The 20,880-nt window shown below is 45.5% G+C and overlaps 1 long non-coding RNA gene and 1 pseudogene across 5 annotated transcripts; both read right to left on the bottom strand.

Annotated features, from left to right (window-relative positions):
* Positions 1 to 4,035: 4,035 nt before the first annotated feature.
* LOC139026916 (uncharacterized) lies at positions 4,036 to 5,854 on the bottom strand. 5 transcript variants are annotated; one of them, XR_011478900.1, is made up of 5 exons: positions 5,154 to 5,854; positions 4,833 to 5,089; positions 4,754 to 4,785; positions 4,372 to 4,451; positions 4,036 to 4,314 (listed from the first exon to the last, which is right to left on the bottom strand). It is a non-coding gene; the product is annotated as an uncharacterized lncRNA (long non-coding RNA). The 5 variants fall into 5 exon arrangements; XR_011478897.1 differs by having other exon boundaries at positions 4,754 to 5,089; positions 5,154 to 5,357; positions 5,420 to 5,854; XR_011478898.1 differs by having other exon boundaries at positions 4,754 to 5,061; positions 5,124 to 5,854.
* Positions 5,855 to 6,162: 308 nt separating this feature from the next.
* On the bottom strand, positions 6,163 to 14,127 carry LOC112078827 (charged multivesicular body protein 2b-like; annotated as a pseudogene).
* Positions 14,128 to 20,880: the final 6,753 nt, after the last annotated feature.

The raw sequence follows: 20,880 nt of genomic DNA, 5'->3' as shown, positions 1-20,880 counted from the left end.
CTCTTTCTCTACCTCTCTTTCTCTGCATGCTGGGAGTGTTGGTGCATGCTGGGAATTGTATGAGTGAGTGCGAGCGGGGACAATCGCTGATCGCCTGTGTTTTTTTTTGGTTTCCTTTTCTTGGTCCTTTTGTAGAATGTGTATTGTATTCCTTGATGTAATTTCCCTGGTTTTGATGGTGATAGCGACCCACATGGGGACACCGTCCCTGATACTTCTTATTGTTTATTCAAGTTACGCCACTTTTTTGTCCATCAATAAGGGTTACGACCTCGAATGTATCGCCTTTTATTCCCAATGAGCTGTTGGAGCGCAAGTTATTAGCACAAAACCTATTCCCCCTCAGGAGACTGAAAAGATTTGGCATGGGTCCTCAGATCCTCAAAAGGTTCTACAGCTGCACCATCGAGAGCATCCTGACTGGTTGCATCACTGCCTGGTATGGCAACTGCTCGGCCTCCGACCGCATGGCACTACGGAGGGTAGTGCGTACGGCCCAGTACATCACTGGGGCTAAGCTTCCTGCCATCCAGGACCTCTATACCAGGTCCAAATTTCCACATTTTGTTACGTTACAGATTTATTCTAAAATGGATTATATAATAGTTTCCCCTCATCAATCTACACACAATACCCCATGATGACATCATAATACCCGATGATGACATCACAATACCCGATGATGACATCACAATACCCGATGATGACATCACAATACCCGATGATGACATCACAATACCCGATGATGACAAAGCGAAAACAGGTAAAAAACTGAAAAAACTGAAAAGAAATACCTTTTTACATACAGTACCAGTCAAAAGTACCAGTCAAACGTTTGGACACACCTACTCATTCAAGGCAGTTTCATTATTTTTTACTATTTTCTACATTGTAGACATAAACACTTTTAAATAACACATATGGAATCATATAATAACCAAAAAACTGTTMAAACAAATAAAAATATATTTAATATTTGAGATTTGTCAAAGTATCCACCCTTTGCCTTGATGACAGCTTTGCACACTCTTGGCATTCTCTCAACCAGCTTCATGAGGTATGATTTTCCAACAGTCTTGAAGGAGTTCCCACATATGCTGAGCTAGTCTCCCAGGCAGTGGAGCAGATGCCCGGTGTGAGTGATGGGGTGCAAGTGGGGAGTGTTGAGAGGGATGTGACCTCAGTTGAGGAGGGTCAGGAGAAGGATCTGGACATCTCCCCCCTCTCTCCCTCTCACCAGTCTGTTGTGGATGCAGAGCTAATTACACTAAAGGCCAAAAACAGCTATTAATTTACTGTATAGTGTAAACACTTCTCTCCTATAATATACAGTAACTAAAGTACTTACACAAAGTGCAGAGAGAGAGAGCGGGAGAGAGAGGGGAGTGGGGGAGAGAGGGAGGGAGGGAGAGAGGGAGAGAGAGAGGAACAGAGGGGGAGAGAGAGGGGATTGGGGGAGAGAGGGAGAGAGAGAGAGAGAGAGAGGAGAGAGGGAGGGGAGGGAGGAGGGAGGGGAGGGAGAGGGGGGTGGGGAAGGAGAGAGGGAAAGGGGGTGGGGAGGCGAGAGATACAGGTAGGAAAAGGGTGAGGGAAAATAAGACAGTGGATAGGGAAACCATACCAAGACGTTGGATGGGCCCAATAAAAACAATGGTTGTCCTTTCACTGTATCATTAGCTCAACTTAGTAGGAACTGAATACTTCGCTAGCTACATTTTACCTAATAGGCCATAGTCAGACTAACTAGACACTGTAGCGAGCTATAAGTATCTGTAACGCTTCAATCCTAAATGATGTAAAACACAGAGTAAACCATCTTTGGTTACAATCTAGCTGGCTAAAACATGGCTCAGTCAATATGACAAATGGAAAAAGCAACTTCAAAATGAAAGTGCAGTCATTGAATTCCATGAGACTTCTTAGCAAGTTCCCGAATCTACTGTTGGCAAACTAGCAGCTAACTAACTAGCTAAACTGGGAACTGAAGATAACTTGGCTAACGCAAGCTACCGAAAACGACTTGACTGACAATGCTTTTCCACGTACCTACTAACAGTATACCATCATGCATTTTGAAAAGAGTGAATTAGCATATAACATATGTGACATTATAGAAACAGGTTCGTTTATTGGTTGCTAGCTAGCCATTTACGGGTTGTTAGCTGTATGTTTCTGGGGGAGGGGAATAGGTTGGTTGGCTAGTTAGCCCTAGCATAGATTAGAGAAAGGAGCTCTGGCCCTAGCTAGCTAACGTTAGCTAGTTCGAGCCTGTACTGGAAAACAAGTCTTTCGCTTTTCCCAGGTGTGATACCAATACATTTCGTACCTTACAGAACCGTAAACAGTATAACTTGCTTTGAAGTCCGTATTCTTCACTTGAGTTACTGACAAACAAACTCTCCAATTCTTTTTTAAAACCCTCTAACTCAAATTCACTCTCTTCTTCCGCCATACTGCTTGTCTTGCCTAGCGCGTAGCTACAGCGACGAAACGCGACTGTCCAACCTAGCGTATCGCGTCGAGAGATTCGATTGGATGATATTCACGTCTGTATTGCTTACGGCGGAAAAATACGTCTTGTGATTGGAGGACACTGCACCTCATCCCAAAAAAAACGCCCTCCATTGAAGGTATCTTGTGTTTATATTATTGGTTACATTGGAACATTGTTGCAACGTGTTTGATAACGTTTCTTGTACGTTCTCACCAGCTAATATTGAATGAGTCAATTAGTGATTTTATCTSTCTGTGTCTCTWAKMTCAGAACGGCGGRATGATCAAAACATGGTATACCTTTCCATTCCGTTGATTGGTTGTCATGAGATAATATTGGATTTGTGCTCATTTATTAATTAACAGGTGACACCAGCGCCGCCTACCTAAAAAAATCTATCCCCTACTGTCTTGTTAAAGGAATCAGTTCTGGCTGTTGATTCCAATAAGGACTAGGTCGCAGTTGAGCAGCAGGTGACCAATGCTTTTATGACTGCTTTATTAATGGAATGCTTTGAAAAAACCTTGCGCATCCTTTGAGTTTGTCAAACAATTTGGTTTATGCAAGTTAATTTTTTTTAAATCTAACTTTACCCCTTATTTCTCTGCCATTTAAAACGTACTCTGTAAAGGCAATATTTGTAACCTGGAATTGGCATGTCCTTTATACGTAGCCGATGTGAATATAACGCCGAAGAGCCGAGTCTGGACCATTTGAGAAGCAACCCCGTGTGGTTCATACTAGGCCTACACCCTTTGAGGAAGAGTGTCCTTTCTTCTTCATTCCTCAAAGGTAATTGATCGCTGTCTCATTGCATCATGTCCTTATTGATCCGATCTGTTTTGGCTCCAGTTCCCCCTGTAGGTAGCAGTAGTTCAGGACTCTCGTTGACCACGATGTCTGTCGGGCAGCAGGTAGTCCTATACAACATGACATCACCCAGCACTTTAATGGCCACTGTGCAGTATCCTGCACATTTTACATGACCAGTCATATATTTATTATCCTATGATATATATATCTATATATTTTAAATGTTGTGAATATACTATGTCTGTAAGGATGACAGACTCATTTCCCCACGAGGGGATTAATAAAGTTAATCTCAGGGGTGGTGGGCTGGTAGGTAATCATCTTGTCTTGCTGCTGTGGAGAGTCCCAGCCTTTATCGGCAACAACATAGCGACAGCTCAGATCTTCTGGGAGAGGCTGTGGATGAACTGTGACGTGCAGAGTACTGGACAGATGCAAGGTCGACAAGGCCAAAAGCTCCTCCTTCTTCCCTATTCAGTGCACTACTTTAGACCAGGGCCCTATATAGTGCACTACTTTAGACCAGAGCCCTATAGAACCCTATATAGTGCACTACTTTAGACCAGGGCCATATAGAACCCTATTCCTATATAGTTCACTACTTTAGACCAGGCCCTATAGAACCCCATTCCCTACATGGTAGACCCTGGTCTAAAGTAGTGCACTGACAGCTTTCTGTTTCAGACTGAAGATTTATCTGATGAAGTGCCTTGTGTATATATATACACATCTGAGAAATAAAGTATTTTTTTATTTATTTACACTTTCTCAAAACAAGAGGAGAGCAGAAAAACATAAAATATAAAGTCTGTGACTGTTGGCCGGAACAAAACCCTGCAGGAGCGTAGCTCCCAGGACAAGAGTTGGCCACCGCATCACAACCTCTAAGATATCAGGACCGTGTTCACAAAGCATCTCAGAACAGGAGTGCTGATTACCATCAGGCTTTAGATCTAATGGATAAGAGGACCTGATCCTAGATCCTAATGAATAAGAGGGGACCTGTCCTAGATCCTAATGAATAAGAGGACCTGATCTAATCCTAATGATAAGAGGGACCTGACCTAGATCACCACTACTACTGATGCTATAGATCATAATGAATAAGAGGGACCTGATCCTAGATCCTAATGAATAAGAGGACCTGATCCTAGATCTAATGAATAAGAGGACCTGATCCTAGATCCTAATGAATGAGGGACCTGATCCTAGATCAGCACTACTACTAGCTATAGATCATAATGAAAAAGAGGGGACCTGATCTAGATCACCACTACTACTGATGCTATAGATCATAATGAATAAGAGGGGACCTGATCCTAGACACCACACTACTCATGCTATAGATCATAATGGATAAGAGGGGACCTGATCCTAGATCACCACTACACTGATGCTACAGATCATAATGATAAGTGGGGGGACCTGATCCTAGATCAGCACTACTACTGATCCTGATCATAATGGATAAGAGGGACCTGATCCTAGATCAGCACTACTACTGATGCATATAGATGAGGGGGACCTGATCCTAGATCACCACTACTACTGATGCTATAGATCATAATGGTTAAGAGGGACCTGATCCTAGATCAGCACTACTACTGATGCTATAGATCATAATGGATAAGCGTGGACCTGATCCTAGATCACCGCTACTACTGATGCTATAGATCATAATGATAATAGAGGGGACCTGATCCTAGATCAGCACTACTACTGATGCCATAGATCATAATGAATAAGAGGGAGACCTGATCCTAGATCAGCACTACTACACTACTGATGCCATAGATCATAATGAATAAAGAGGGACCTGATCCTAGATCAGCACTACTACTACTACTGAGCCATAGATCATAATGAATAAGAGGAGGAGACCTGATCCAGATCAGCACTACTACTGATGCTATAGATCATAATGGATAAGAGGGGACCTGATCCTAGATCACCACTACTACTGATGCTATCGATCATAAAGAATAAGAGGGACCTGATCCTAATCAGCACTACTACTGATGCCATCGATCATAATGAATAAGAGGGAGACCTATCTAGATCACCACTACTACTACTACTGATGCTATCGATCATAATGAATAAGAGGGAGACCTGATCCTAGAATCAGCACTACTACTGATGCCATAGATCATAATGAATAAGATACTCTGAGATGCTTTGTGAATACGAGCCCTGCTAAAAGTCCCCTACTGGATCAGACATCGGTGTCATTACCGACAGACATATAATAACCTTTGAGATCCAGAAGCTTCCATGACATTTGGAAGGACGGCCTCGCTAGACTAAGAGCCAGTAGTGTCTCAAACCACCGTGTAAAAGGGTCAGGGTTAGGGTCAGGGTTAGGTCAGGGTTAACCCTAACCCTAACCCACCCGTGTAAAACTACCCCTTGAGATCCACACACACATTCTGCATTCTGAAATGCAAACACACACAGCTAGCTGTTGTACGGACCTGTTCTGGAAAGAACTGAATGGGAAGACAAGGAGAGGGGGCTGGGGAGAGGGACAGGGAGAGGTGAGGCTAAAGGGGGACAGGAGAGGTGGGGCTAAGATGGGAATCGGACAGGAGAGGTGGGGCTAAGTGGGGGGACAGGGAGAGGTGGGACAGGGAGAGGTGGGGGGGACAGGGAGAGGTGCGCTAAGTGGGGGACAGGGAGAGGTGGGGACAGGGAGAGGTGGGGGGGACAGGGAGAGGTGGGGCTAAAGCGGGGGGGGGACAGGGAGAGGTGGGGCTAAGTGGGGGGACAAAAAATGACTAATCCTAAAGTTGGTTTTCAGGGGGGTGAAAGGTAGTTTCAGATTCTACTGTTCATGTATTCAAAATGAAAAGATATGACTTTGTCAACGAGTATAATCAGCAGTTATACATGCAATTCAACTACTGTTTCTTAAAAAAAAGAATTTTTTTTTTTTTTTTAATTGATAGGCTGTTATTAACTTTAATCTTGATAAATCCCGTGACCTTTTGGAGCACTGACCTGGAACTATAGCAGCATTCTCCTTCACATCCTGTTCTAAACTCCACACAGATGGAAAACCTGGGGGGGGGGGGTGCGTTCAGTAGGACGAAAACGTTTCGCAACGTTCAGATAGAAATATGCTATACAGAACAAAAACATGCCTCTCTGACGTGTAGAATGAGGCCTGTCCGTGACATTTCATGTTATCTACAACGTTCACAACGTTAGGCTACTGAAAGTGGCCCTGTTATTCAAACTCTCTCTCGTTGTGTGGCCACTGCAGAGACCCAATACACAGCAGGACAACTACAACTACATGCAGTGGCATCTATAGTCAATATGACACATACACATATATAGTGTCACTATATCCCAGAAAAGGCTTGTCAGATACTGAGCAGGGGGAGTCGTGTGTGTGTGTGTGTGTGGTGGTGTGTGTGGTGTTCCAGGCACAGGGTGGTGTGTGTGTGTGTGTGTGTAGTTAGTCCACTCCCAAGGCTTTGAGCTGTCGCTCGATGTCTTCGTCTGAGATGCCGTCTGATTTGGAGGTAGAAGAGATGGGGTTGTTTCTGCTGGTTGAAGGAGCATTCACCATCTACGATCAATAACAACAACACATTAATCAACTCAACCTTGATTCTCCCAAGCATATGCCACTCATAGTATTTCCACAGTACTAGTGTCCTGTCCAGCGGGTTCCTGGTACATCAAGCTGTCTCACTACAGTAACAGGAGATGGACTAGTGTCCTGTCCAGGGGGTGTCCTGTACATCAAGCTGTCTCACTACAGAAACAGGAGCTAGACTAGTGTCCTGTCCAGGGGGTGTCCTGGTACATCAAGCTGTCTCACTACAGTAAACAGGAGATTCAGCTCCTGCCCTATGGCCATTCTGGCTCAGACAAGGCTAACTTACTTTACAGAATATTTCCATAGAGCTGCAGAATGACATCCCCAGTATGACCCTAACCCAGTAGGGCCCTAACCCAGTAGGGCCCTAACCCTAACCCAGTAGGGCCCTAACCAGTAGACCTAACCCTAGTAGACCCTAACCCAGTAGGGCCCTAACCCTAACCCAATAGGGCCCTGACCCAGTAGGACCCTAACCCAGTAGGACCCTAAACCCAGTAGGACCCAAACCAGTAGGGCCCTAACCTAACCCAGTAGGGCCCTGACCCAGTAGGACCCTAACCCAGTAGGACCCTAACCCTAACCCAGTAGACCCTAACCCAGTAGGACCCTAACCCAGTAGGCCCTAACCCAGTAGGGCCCTAACCCAACCCAGTAGGACCCTAACCCGTAGAGACCCTAACCCAGTAGGACCCTAACCAGTAGGACCCTAACCCAGTAGGACCCTAACCCAGTATGACCCTAACCCAGTAGGACCCTAACCCTAACCCAGTAGGACCCTAACCCTAACCCAGTAGGACCCTAACCCAACCCAGTAGGACCCTAACCCCAACCCAGTAGGACCCTAACCCCAACCCTAGACCAACCCCAACCCAGTAGGACCTAACCCCAACCCAGTAGGACCCGACCCAGTAGGACCCTGACCCATAGGACCCTGACCCAGTAGACCCTAACCCAGTAGGACCCTAACCATAACCCAGTAGGCCACTAACCCAGTAGGACCCTGACCCAGTAGGAACCTAACCTGTAACCTAACCATAACCCAGTAGGAACCTAACCATAACCCAGTTGGAACCTAACCATAACCCAGTAGGAACCTAACCATAACCCAGTAGGAACCTAACCATAACCCAGTAGGAACCTAACCAAAACCAGTTGGACCCTAACCCAGTAGGACCCTACCCAGTAGGACCCTGACCCAGTAGACCCTGACCCAGTAGGACCCTGACCCAGTAGGACCCTTGTCAGCCAATCAGCATTCAGGGCTGGAACCAGCCAGTTTATAATGCTAGATACAGGTCCAGTTTCCCGGACACAGACTAACACTGGTCCTATTTCAAATCTCCAATGAAAGTTATTTAAATCCAGGACTAGTCTAGATCGATATCTGGGAAACCAGTCCCAAGGATCTCTCTTACAGTACCCAATATCAGTTTAGTCTCTAGATCGATATCTGCCTTTATTAAAAATCAGGTACATCATTGAGAACACATTTTTTTGACAATAAACACCAATGTCTCACCTTTCCTGATATCTCGATGCCGATCTCGTCCAGAACCTGGTTAACGATGCTATCAGACTCCTCCTCGTCTCCAGACTCGTCAAAGATCTCGTCCAGCGTATCGTTAACTGAGAGAAGGGGACAGAGAGAGATGACTCCTAAAAAACATCCCTTGTCATAACACACAACCGGTCAAAAGTTTTAGAACACTACTCATTCAAGGGTTTTCTTTATTTTTTACATTGTAGAATAACAGTGAAGACATCAAAACTATGAAATAACACATATGGAATCATGTAGTAACCAAAAAAGGGTTAAATAAATCCAAAAAAATTATATTTGAGATCTTTCAAAATAGCCACCCTTTGTCTTTATGACAGCTTTGCACACTCTTGGCATTTCTCAACCAGCTTCACCTGGAATGTTTTTCCAACAGTCTTGAAGGAGTTCCCACATATGCTGAGCAATTGTTGGCTGCTTTTCATTCAGTCTGCGGTCCAACTCATTCCAAACCATCTCAATTGGGTTGAGGTTGGGTGATTGTCTAGGTCATGTCGGTTAAGTGTGCTTTAAATTCTAAATAAATCACAGACACCAGCAAAGCCCCCCACACCTCCTCCTCCATGCTTCAATGTGGGAACCACAAATGCAGATGTTCACCTACTCTGCGTCTCAAAGACACGGCGGTTGGAACCAAACATTTCCACCGGTCTAATGTCCATTGCTCATGTTTCTTGGTCAAAGCAAGTCCTTTCTTCTTATTGTGTTCCTTTAGTAGTGGTTTCTTTGCAGCAATTCGACCATGAAGGCCTGATTCACGCAGTCTCCTCTGAACAGTTGATGTTGAGATGTCTGTTACTTGAACTCTGTGAAGCATTTATTTGGGCTGCAATTTCTGAGTCTGTAACTAATGAACTTATCCTCTGCAGCAGAGGTAACTCTGGGTCTTCCTTTCCTGTGGTGGTCCTCTTGAGAGCCAGTTTCATCATTGATGGGTTTTTGCGACTGCACTTGAAGAAACTTTAAAAAGTTCTTGACATTTTCCGGATTGACTGACCTTCATGTCTTAAAGTAATGATGGACTGTCGTTTCTCTTTGTTTATTTGAGCTGTTCTTGCCATAATATGGACTTGGTATTTTACCAAATAGGGCTATCTTCTGTATACCACCCCTACCTTGTCACAACACAACTGATTGGCTCAAATGCATTAAGGGAAGAAATTCCACTAAATAACATAAAGCACAGCTGTTAATTGAAATGTAATAATTTATGTAGTACACTATATAGGTAATAATATTATGTAGTACACATATAGATAGTATATGTAGACACTATATAGGTAATAATATTATGCCACGTTAGCAGTCTTAACATAGAATGTGTAATATAGATCCAGTCTATCATGAGGACAACATAGAATGTGTAATATAGATCCAGTCTTATCATCATGAGGACAACAACATAGAATGTGTAATATAGATCCAGTCTTATCATGAGGACAACATAGAATGTGTAATATAGATCCAGTCTTACATCATGAGGACAACATAGAATGTGTAATATAGATCCAGTCTATCATCACAACATAGAATGTGTAATATAGATCCCGTCTTATCATGAGGACACATAGAATGTGTAATATAGATCCAGTCTTACCATCATGAGGACAACATAGAATGTGTAATATAGATCCAGTCTTATCATCAGGAGACAACATAGAATGTGTAATATAGATCCAGTCTTATCATCATGAGGACAACATAGAATGTGTAATATAGATCCAGTCTTATGATGAGACAACATAGAATGTGTAATATAGATCCAGTCTATGATGAGGACAACATAGTGTAATATAGATCCAGTCTTATATGAGGACAACATAGAATGTGTAATATAGATCCAGTCTTATGACAACATAGAATGTGTAATATAGATCCAGTCTTATCATCACACATAGAATGTTAATATAGATCCAGTCAACATAGAATGTGTAAATAGATCCAGTCTTATCATCACAACATAGAATGTGTAATAGATCCAGTCTTATCATCATAACATAGAATGTGTAATATAGATCCGTCTTATGATGAGACAACATAGAATGTAATATAGATCCAGTCTTATGACAACATAGAATGGTAATATAGATCCAGTCTTATCATATAACATAGAATGTGTAAATAGATCCAGTCTTACTCAGCTCCTCTGACATCTCCATCTTCATGTTCTCCTTCTGGAAGTTCTGCATGGTCTGTTGCATCTTCTGAGGTCCATCTTCTATTGACAGCCTGCATAGTCTGAGAAGGGAAAGAGAGTCACATGGTCTGATTACACTTTGCAAAAGGCAGGCAACCCCATTAAATACAGCACACAGAGAGACAGACAGAGAGACACAGACAGGAGAAGCATAGACAAACAGACAGACAGGAAAGAGAGAGACATAGACAAGAGACACACAGACAGACATAGAGAACGCAGTCCAAGGTGTCTGCACTAGGTACATCACCCCCCCCCCCCCCCCCCCCGTAGGAAGAAGCAGCCCTCTGATCCACACTAGGTACATCACCCCCCCCCCCCCTGTAGGAAGAAGCAGCCCACTGATCCACACTAGGTACATCACCATCACCACCACCACCCCCCCCCCCCTGTGGGAAGAAGCAGCCCTCTGATCCACACTAGGTACATCACCCCCCCCCTGTAGGAAGAAGCAGCCCTCTGATCCACACTAGGTACATCACCCCCCCCCTGTAGAAGAAGCAGTCCACTGATCCACACTAGTACATCATCCCCCCCCCCCCCCCCCTGTAGGAAGAAGCAGCCCATTGATCCACACTAGGTACATCACCCCCCCCCACCCCCCCCCCCGTGGAAGAAGCAGCCCACTAATCCACACCTACTCTGGTAGTGGTAGCCATAGGCCCCCCCCTCTAATCCACACCTACTCTGGTAGTGGTAGCCATGCCCCCCCCCCACCACTAATCCACACCTCTTTGGTAATGGTAGCCATGCCCCCCCCCCCACTAATCCACACCTACTTTGGTAGTGGTAGCCATGCCCCCCCACCACTAATCCACACCTACTTTGGTAGTGGTAGCCATGGCTCCTGCCATCTTCAATCTGAGAGTTCATGAGTTTGGTCTGAGGGACATGGAGTGACCTTTGAACCGACGCGTAGCTTCTGTCTTCGTCTCCTCAGCTGAATCAGCTGTTTGGCCAGGATGGTACACGCCTCCTTGTTCCCCGTCTTCGCCATCTTCTTAATCTCCATCTCCTGGGAGAAAACGTGCATTCGTGAAAGGATTCAGACCCCGTGGACTTTTTCCACATTTTGTTACAGCCTTATTCTAAAATTGATTAAAAAGTTTCCCCCCTCATCAATCTTTACACAATACCCCATAATGACAAAGCAAAAACAGGTTTTTAGAAATGTACTGGAAACCTGGCACCATCCCTACGGGGGAAGCATTTTTATTTAACCTTTATTTAACTAGGCAAGTCAGTAAGAACAAATTCTTATTTACAATGACGGCCTAGTAACAGTGGGTTAACTGCCTTGTTCAGGGGAGAACGGCAGATTTACCTTGTCAGCTCGGGGATTCGATCTGCAACCTTTCGGTTACTAGTCCAACGCTCTAACCACTAGGCTACCTGCCGCCCACCAGCCTAGTGTTAGAGCGTTGGACTTCCACATTTTGTTACAGCCTTATTCTAAAATTGATTAAATCGTTTCCCCCCTCATCAATCTATACACACATACCCCATAATGACATCACAATACCCCAAAATGACATCACAATACCCCAAAATGACATCACAATACCCCATAATGAAAAAGCAAAAACAGGTTTTTAGAACTGTATGGTAGAGTGGCCAGACGGAGAAGCCACTCCTCAGTAAAAGTCACATGACAGCCCGCTTGAAGTTTGCACAAAGGCACCTAAAGGACCAATATTGAACTCTTTGGCCTGAATGCCAAGCGTCACGTCTGGAGGAAACCAGGCACCACTCATCACCTGGCCAATACCATCCCTACGGTGAGCAGTCGGTGCAGCATCATGCTGTGGTTATGTTTTTCAGCGGCAGGGAGACTAGTCAGGATCAAGGGAAAGGGTACTGAGTTAAAGGTCTGAAACTGATGTATAATGTGATATTTCAGTTATTTTTATAAATAGGTCAAAATGTCTAAATCTGTTTTGCTTTGTCATTATGCGGGGTATGTGTTAGTGTTGTGTGTGTGTGTGTGTGTGTAGGCAGTCTGAATACGTTCCACTGTACATTATCCATGACTCAGATACTCTCTGTATTCACTACTGGACTTTGCTTGTGAGAACAGACTACTACTACACCCACCAGTTGTTTTTCCTGTTTCTCCAGGGAAGATCTGTCTCTGGTGATCTGTCTCTGGGTTCCTCTCAGCTCTTTGGTCTGCTCCTTTATCACATCTAGACACAGCGGTGGGAGAGAAAACTACAAGATAAGTACTAGGCCTTGGTAGTGGTTAGGAGAGAAAACTACAAGATAAGTACTAGGCCTTGGTAGTGGTAGGAGAGAAGACTACAAGATAAGTACTAGGCCTTGGTAGTGGTGGGAGAGAACAGACTACAAGATAAGTACTAGGCCTTGGTAGTGGTGGGAGAGAACTACAAGATAAGTACTAGGCCTTGGTAGTGATGGGAGAGAACTACAAGATAAGTACTAGTCCTTGGTAGTGATGGGAGAGAAGACTACAAGATAAGTACTAGTCCTTGGTAGTGGTGGGAGAGAAGACTACAAGATAAGTACTAGTCCTTGGTAGTGGTGGGAGAGAAGACTACAAGATAAGTACTAGTCCTTGGCAGTGGTGGGAGAGAAGACTACAAGATAAGTACTAGTCCTTGGCAGTGGTGGGAGAGAAGACTACAAGATAAGTACTAGTCCTTGGCAAACACAGAGAGGAGAAGAGAGCGAGAGAGAAACAATTGTCATTGTTTATTTCACTTGCTTTGGCCATAGCCAAAACATACGTTTCCCATGTCAATGAAGCCCTTTGAATTGAGAGAGAGAGGAGACAGACGAGAGATCCACAGAGGGGACTCTACAGCAGCATCATGTGGGGCTCTATGCATGAAGAGACTGAAAACCCAAAGTGACAGAACCTGCCTGTACCGCAAAAAGTCGGGAGAGCAAACCTTTCCTGTGGATACCCTATCGCCACCTACTACGGCCAAAAGGACCAACAGCACGTACTGCTGTTACGTTATTGGTATTATGACTCTGTGGTACTCTATACAGACCAGCGTATTGAAAAGGCAGGCAAATAACACTTCCCTGTGTTTTCCCCCTCAGATTACCTCCTATTTAACGACAAAAAATAGTTTAAAAAAACATTAAGTTTATTCAACATTCTGGCTTGTAATAGGAATGTTCAGGAATCCTGAGCCTACCTGTTAGAGACAGGTGTGTAACGTTAAGTGTTACACTCTCGGATAATAAGCGACTGAGGCTAACTTTGCTAATGTCAGCTAGCTGAAACACCGAGTCGGTGTACACTTACCATCTACTGTCTTCTTCTTGAAGAACCCGGCCATGGTGACAGGCGATAACTTGMCRAAATAGCTATAATTCGAGGATATTTTAAAAGGGCTCTGTACCCTTACACCGCCTGTTAATTAAACCCGACCACCGACTTGTTTATTTCCTGGTTCGGAGAGAAGCAGGAAGTGCAGCACTTTAAATGGGGGCGTTCTAGACAACCTAGTAATAAAAGCGCTGCGCTCACACTGAGCCAAGTCGCCTGGGTAATAAAGCAACCGCTAGGTGGCAGTAGATACCTAGTTCCATAGCCACACACACAGCTGCATGGGGATAACCAGCCAACCACGAGCTCTTTACAGACTGTAAATAGCTTCCGCTGATAGATCTGTCTGTTCATGATTTGGAAAGAGGTTTGAATTGTAATAAGTACGAGTTTTTCTTGCCAAGTGGGTGTTTCCTCCTGAAAGTGGTATTATGCTGTTCATAACAAGTGGGAACCTGGGGGGGGAATATTGCTTGCAAACTGGGTCAACGATTTGTTTGCGTTTCAAGTGCTTTGAACTTGTTGAGAACGCCGATTTGGCAAAGCCGGGCGTCAACCATAAACTACAAGCTTCATGCTCCCAACAAATTATAGTGTTAAAAAAAACATCAATTTTTTAAAGATAAAATCCTTACTTTTTTTCAAATAAACGTTAATCAAATACAGCCACGGACTTTTTCCTTGTTGAGATTCAATTGGCACATCGACATTTTCTTGAGTTTCCAATTACATCAACTGAGAAATAGTCGGTGGTTGTATTTGTTAAACGTTTATTGAAAAAAAGTATCGATTTCATCAAACAAGAAAGGCAACGCAACTACAAGGGGACAAACATAGGTACAAGATAAGCGTTTTCATAATTTAAAATTGTTTTGAAGTATTGACGTTGGGGCGAATGTTATCTGAGCTGAATTCCACAAAAGCCTGGTCTCTGCTCCACTCCATCGGCAGAGTCAGAAAACTTCCTTCACCGATAGAGTGGAGTTTAGTCAGATAAGCATGTTGGAAGAAGTCAGAGGCGAGGGTGCGTGTTTCACGCCGTGTTTCACGCTAGCTCAGAGGCGAGGGACGTGTTCACGTGTTTTCACGCTAGTCAGAGGCGAGGGACGTGTTTCACGCTAGTCAGAGGCGAGGGACGTGTTTCACGCTAGTCAGAGGCGGGGACGTGTTTTCACGCAGCAAGGCGATGGACGTGTTTCACGCTAGTCAGAGGCGTGGACCGTGTTCACGCTAGTCAGAGGCGGGGACGTGTTTCACGCTAGTCAGAGGCGAGGACGTGTTTACGCTAGTCAGAGGCGAGGGACTTGTTTCACGTAGTCAGAGGCGAGGGACGTGTTTCACGCTAGTCAGAGGCGAGGGACGTGTTTAACGCTAGTCAGAGGCGAGGGACGTGTTTACGCTAGTCAGAGGCGATGGACGTGTTTCACGCTAGTTCAGAGGCGAGGAACGTGTTTACGCTAGTCAGGAGGCGAGGGACGTGTTTTCACGCTAGCTCAGAGGCGAGGGACGTGTTTACGCTAGCCCAGAGGCGAGGGACGTGTTTACACGCTAGTCAGAGGCGATGGAACGTGTTTCCGCTAGTCAGAGGCGAGGGACGTGTTTCACGCTAGTCAGAGGCGAGGGACGTGTTTCACGCTAGTCAGAGGCGAGGGACGTGTTTGAGCTAGGCCAGAGGCGAGGGACGTGTTTACGCTAGCCAGAGGCGAGGACGTGTTTGACGCTAGCCAGAGGCGAGGACGTGTTTACGCTAGCCAGAGGCGAGGGACGTGTTTGACGCTAGCCAGAGGCGAGGGACGTGTTTGACGCTAAGCCAGAGGCGAGGGACGTGTTTGACGCTAGTCAGAGGCGAGGGACGTGTTTGACGCTAGTCAGAGGCGAGTGGACGTGTTTGACGCTAGTCAGAGCGATGGACGTGTTTGAACGCTAGTCAGAGGCGATGGACGTTGTTTACGCCAGTCAGAGGCGATGGACGTGTTTCACGCCAGTTCAGAGGCGATACTGTCGCAGCAGTGGCATACGTGTTTCACGCCAGTCAGAGGCGAGGGACGTGTTTTGACGCTAAGCTAGAGGCGAGGGACGTGTTTGACGCTAGCCAGAGGCGGGGACGTGTTAGGCGTGACGTTTGACGCTAGCCAGAGGCGAGGGACGTGTTTGACGCTAGCCAGAGGCGAGGGACGTGTTTGACGCTAGAGTGCAGGGAGGTGCGCAGTAGAGGAGGACGTGTTTGACGCTAGTCAGAGGCGATGGACGTGTTTAACGCTAGTCAGAGGCGATGGACGTGTTTGACGCTAGTCAGAGGCGATGGACGTGTTCACGCCAGTCAGAGGCGAGGGACGTGTTTTAAAATGAGTAATTACCAGTTGGAGGGGCTTTGACGTGACTTTTATCCAGTGGTATGCTAGTAGTATATACACATTGTTCATGTTATGAACTCAGCAGTAGTTTCCAGACTAAACACGTCTTCTCTGTGCCTGTTAACTATATAGGGAGATGATGTTAGTTGATAGCAAAAACCAAATCTAGTCTTCCAGTGAAAATCACACACATCCTTATTGTAGATTAGGGAGCAGTAAGGCCACTGTGCTGGATCAGTTCAGTGGTTTGGTTTTCAGTATTTTTCAGCAGTACTTTATTTACAGGCCCATGAGTCCTTCCTTGACCCCCTCCTTTATTCTTTACGGAAATGTGTCAACAAACTGTACGTTCCTCTTAACCCCCTTTATTCTTTCCAGGAACTCATCATTAGTCCAATGTCTCATACCCAACTCGGTTTGCTCATTGGTCCACTGTCTCATACCCAACTCGGTTGCTCATTGGTCCACTGTCTCATACCAACTCGGTTGCTCATTGGTCCCACTGTCTCATACCCACTCTGTTGCTCATTGCTCATCATTGGTCCACTGTCTCATACCCACTCTGATGCTCATTGCTCGTCATTGATCCACTGTCTCATACCCCACTCTGTTGCTCATTGCTCATCATTGGTCCACTGTCTCATACCCACTCTGTTGCTCATTACTCATCATTGACTCCACTGTCTCATACCCACTCTGTTGCTCATCATTGATCCACTGTCTCATACCCCACTCTGTGCTCATTACCATCATTGACCCACGTGTCTCATACCCACTCTGTTGCTCATCATTGATCCACTGTCTCATACCCCACTCGTTGCTCATTGCTCATCATTGATCCACTGTCTCATACCCCACTCTGTTGCTCATTGCTCATCATTGGTCCACTGTCTCATACCCCACTCTGTTGCTCATTGCTTCGTCATTGATCCACTGTCTCATACCCCACTCTGTTGCTCATTGCTCATCATTGGTCCACTGTCTCATACCCCACTCTGTTGCCTCATTACTCATCATTGCCCACTGTCTCATACCCCACTCTGTTGCTCATCATTGATCCACTGTCTCATACCCCACTCTGATGCTCATTGCTCATCATTGATCCACTGTCTCATACCCCACTCTGTTGCTCATTGCTCATCATTGATCCACTGTCTCATACCCCACTCTGTTGCTCATTGCTCATCATTGATCCACTGTCTCATACCCCACTCTGTTGCTCATTGCTCATCATTGATCCACTGTCTCATACCCCACTCTGTTGCTCATTGCTCATCATTGACCACTGTCTCATACCCCACTCTGTTGCTCAACTCATCATTGATCCACTGTCTCATACCCCACTCTGTTGCTCATTGCTCATCATTGATCCACTGTCTCATACCCCACTCTGTTGCTCATCATTGATCCACTGTCTCATACCCCACTCTGTTGCTCATTCTCATCATTGATCCACTGTCTCATACCCACTCTGTTGGCTCATTGTCATCATTGATCCACTGTCTCATACCCCACTCTGTTGCTCATTATCATCATTGATCCACTGTCTCATACCCCACTCTGTTGCTCATTACTCATCATTGGTCCACTGTCTCATACCCCATCTGTTGCTCATTGCTCATCATTGGTCCAGTGTCTCATCCCCACGTCTGTTGCTCATTATATTGATCCACTGTCTCATACCCACTCTGTTGCTCATTGCTCATCATTGTCCACGTCTCATACCCCACTCTGTTGCTCATTGCTCATCATTGATCCATGTCTCATACCCACTCTGTTGCTCATTACTCATCATTGATCCACTGTCTCATACCCACTCTGTTGCTCATTGCTCATCATTGGATCCACTGTCTCATACCCCCATGTTGCTCATGCTCATTATTATCCACTGTCTCATACCCCACTCTGTTGCTCATTGCTCATCATTGTCCATGTCTCATACCCCACTCTTGTTGCTCATTCTCATTTGTCCACTGTTCTCATACCCCACTCTGTTGCTCATTGCTCATCATTGCTCCACTGTCTCATACCCCCTCTGTTGCTCATCTCTCATTGATCCATCTCATACCCCATCTGTTGCTCATTGCTCATCATTGAGTCCATGTCTCATACCCCACTCTGTTGCTCATTGCTCATCATTGGTCCACTGTCTCATACCCCACTCTGTTGCTCATTGCTCATCATTGGTCCACTGTCTCATACCCCACTCTGTTGCTCATTGCTCATCATTGGTCCACTGTCTCATACCCCACTGCTGTTGCCTCAATCATCTGATCCACTGTCTCATACCCCACTCTGTTGCTCATATCTCATCATTGGATCCACTGTCTCATACCCCACTCTGTTTGCTCCATCTCTCATCATTGATCCACTGTCTCATTACCCCATCTGTTGTCTCATTTGTCTCATCATTGATCCCACTGTCTCATACCCCCTCTGTTGCTCATTGCTCATCATTGATCCACTTCTCATACCCCATCTGTTAGTGCTCATTGCTCATCATTGATCCACTGTCTCATACCCACTCTGTTTGCTCATTGCTCATCATTGAATCCACTGTCTCATACCCCACTCTGTTGCTCATTGCTCATTGTCCACTGTCATACCCCACTCTGTGTGCTCATTGCTCATCATTGTCCATGTCTCATACCCCACTCTGTGCTCATTGCTCCTTCATTGTCCACTGTCTCATATCCCCACTCTGTTAGTCTCATTGCTCATCATTGTCCACTTGTCTCATACCCCACTCTGTTGCTCATGCCATTGATCCACTGTCTCATACCCCACTCCTGTGACTCATTGCTCATCATTGGATCCACTGTCTCATACCCCACTCTGTTGCTCATTGCTCATCATTGATCCACTGTCTCATACCCTCACTCTGTTGCCTCATTGCTCTCATCATTGTCCATCTGCATGTCTCATACCCCACTCTGTTGCTCATTAGCTCATCATTGATCCACTGTCTCATACCCCACTCTGTTGCTCATTGCTCATCATTGATCCACTGTCCTCATACCCCACTCTGTTGCTCATCGATCCACTTGATGCTCAACTCGTTCATTAACTATAACCCCCACTCTGTTGCTCATTGCTCATCATTGATCCACTGTCTCATACCCACTCTGTTGCTCATTGCTCATCATTGATCCACTGTCTCATACCCCCAACTCTGCTGCTCATTACTCATCATTGATCCACTGTCTCATACCCACTCTTTGCTGCATTGCTCATTATGGTCCACTGTCTCATACCCACTCTGTTGCTTCGCATTGTATCTTGATCCACTCTCAATACCCCACTCTGTGCTCATGTGCTCATCATTGAATCCACTTGTCTCATACCCCACTGCTGTTGCTCATTGCCATCATTGATCCACTGTCTCATACCCCACTCTGTTGCTCATTGCTCATCCATTGATCCACTTGTCTCATACCCCACTCTGTTGCTCTCCATTCATTGATCCCCTGTCTCATACCCCACTTTTGTGCATCTCTCATCATTAGTCAGTTTCTCATACCCCCACTCTGTTGTCATTGGCTATTGTCGTCATTGATCCACTGTCTCATACCCACTCTGTTGCTCATTGCTTCATCATTGGTGCCATGTCCTCATCTCTGTCGTCATTATTTCCACTTCTATACCACTCTGTGTCTGCTCATCATTGAATCACTGTCTCATACCCCACTCTGTTGCTCATTGCGTCATCATTGATCCACGCCATATTCCCACTTCTCAGTGCTATATCCCTCCATCCATCTGTTGTTCATGCCATCTTGTCCAGTCTCACCCGTTGCTATTGCTCAGTCCACTGTCTCATACCCACTCTGTGGCTCATTACTCATTCATTGTACCACTGTCTCATACCCCACCTCTGCTCTTCCAGTTCAGACCCTCTTATTGCTATTTGGTCCACTGTCTCATACCCCATTGTCTCATTCCTCTCTGATCTCTACCAGTGCTCCATTACACTGCATCCCACTCTAGGACTCCAGTCCAGTGTCTCATGACCCCACTCTGATTGCTCATGCGATTGATCCACTGTCTCATACCCCACTCTGTTGCTTCATTGCTCATCATTGATCCACTGTCTCATACCCCACTCTGTTGCTCTTGGCCTCATCTATTGGGTACCCACTGTCTCATACCCCACTCTGTATGCTCATTACTCGTCATTGTCCCACTGTCTCATACCCACTCTGTTGCCTCATTGCTCATCATTGATTCCACTTGTCTCAATCCCCTACTTCTGTTGCTCTTACTCATCATGACCATCTGTCTCACCCCACCTTGCTAGTTGCTCATCATTGATCCCTGTCTCATACCCCACTCTGTGCCTCATTCTTGTCAGTCCACTGTCTCATACCCCACTCTGTTGCTGCAATTGACTCATCATTGATCCAACTGTCTCATACCCCACTCTGTTGCTCATTGCTCATCAATTGATCCACTGTCCCTCATCCCCACTCTGTTGCTCATTACTCCATCATGATCCCTGTCTCATCACCAACTTCTGTTTGCTCCAATCTGCTCATCATCTGATCCACTGG

This window comes from Salvelinus sp. IW2-2015, unplaced genomic scaffold (genome assembly GCF_002910315.2).
Source record: "Salvelinus sp. IW2-2015 unplaced genomic scaffold, ASM291031v2 Un_scaffold6348, whole genome shotgun sequence".
Taxonomy (NCBI): Eukaryota; Metazoa; Chordata; class Actinopteri; order Salmoniformes; family Salmonidae; genus Salvelinus; species Salvelinus sp. IW2-2015.
Note: the sequence above shows the minus strand (reverse complement) of the source record. Positions and strands in the feature narration are given on the sequence as shown.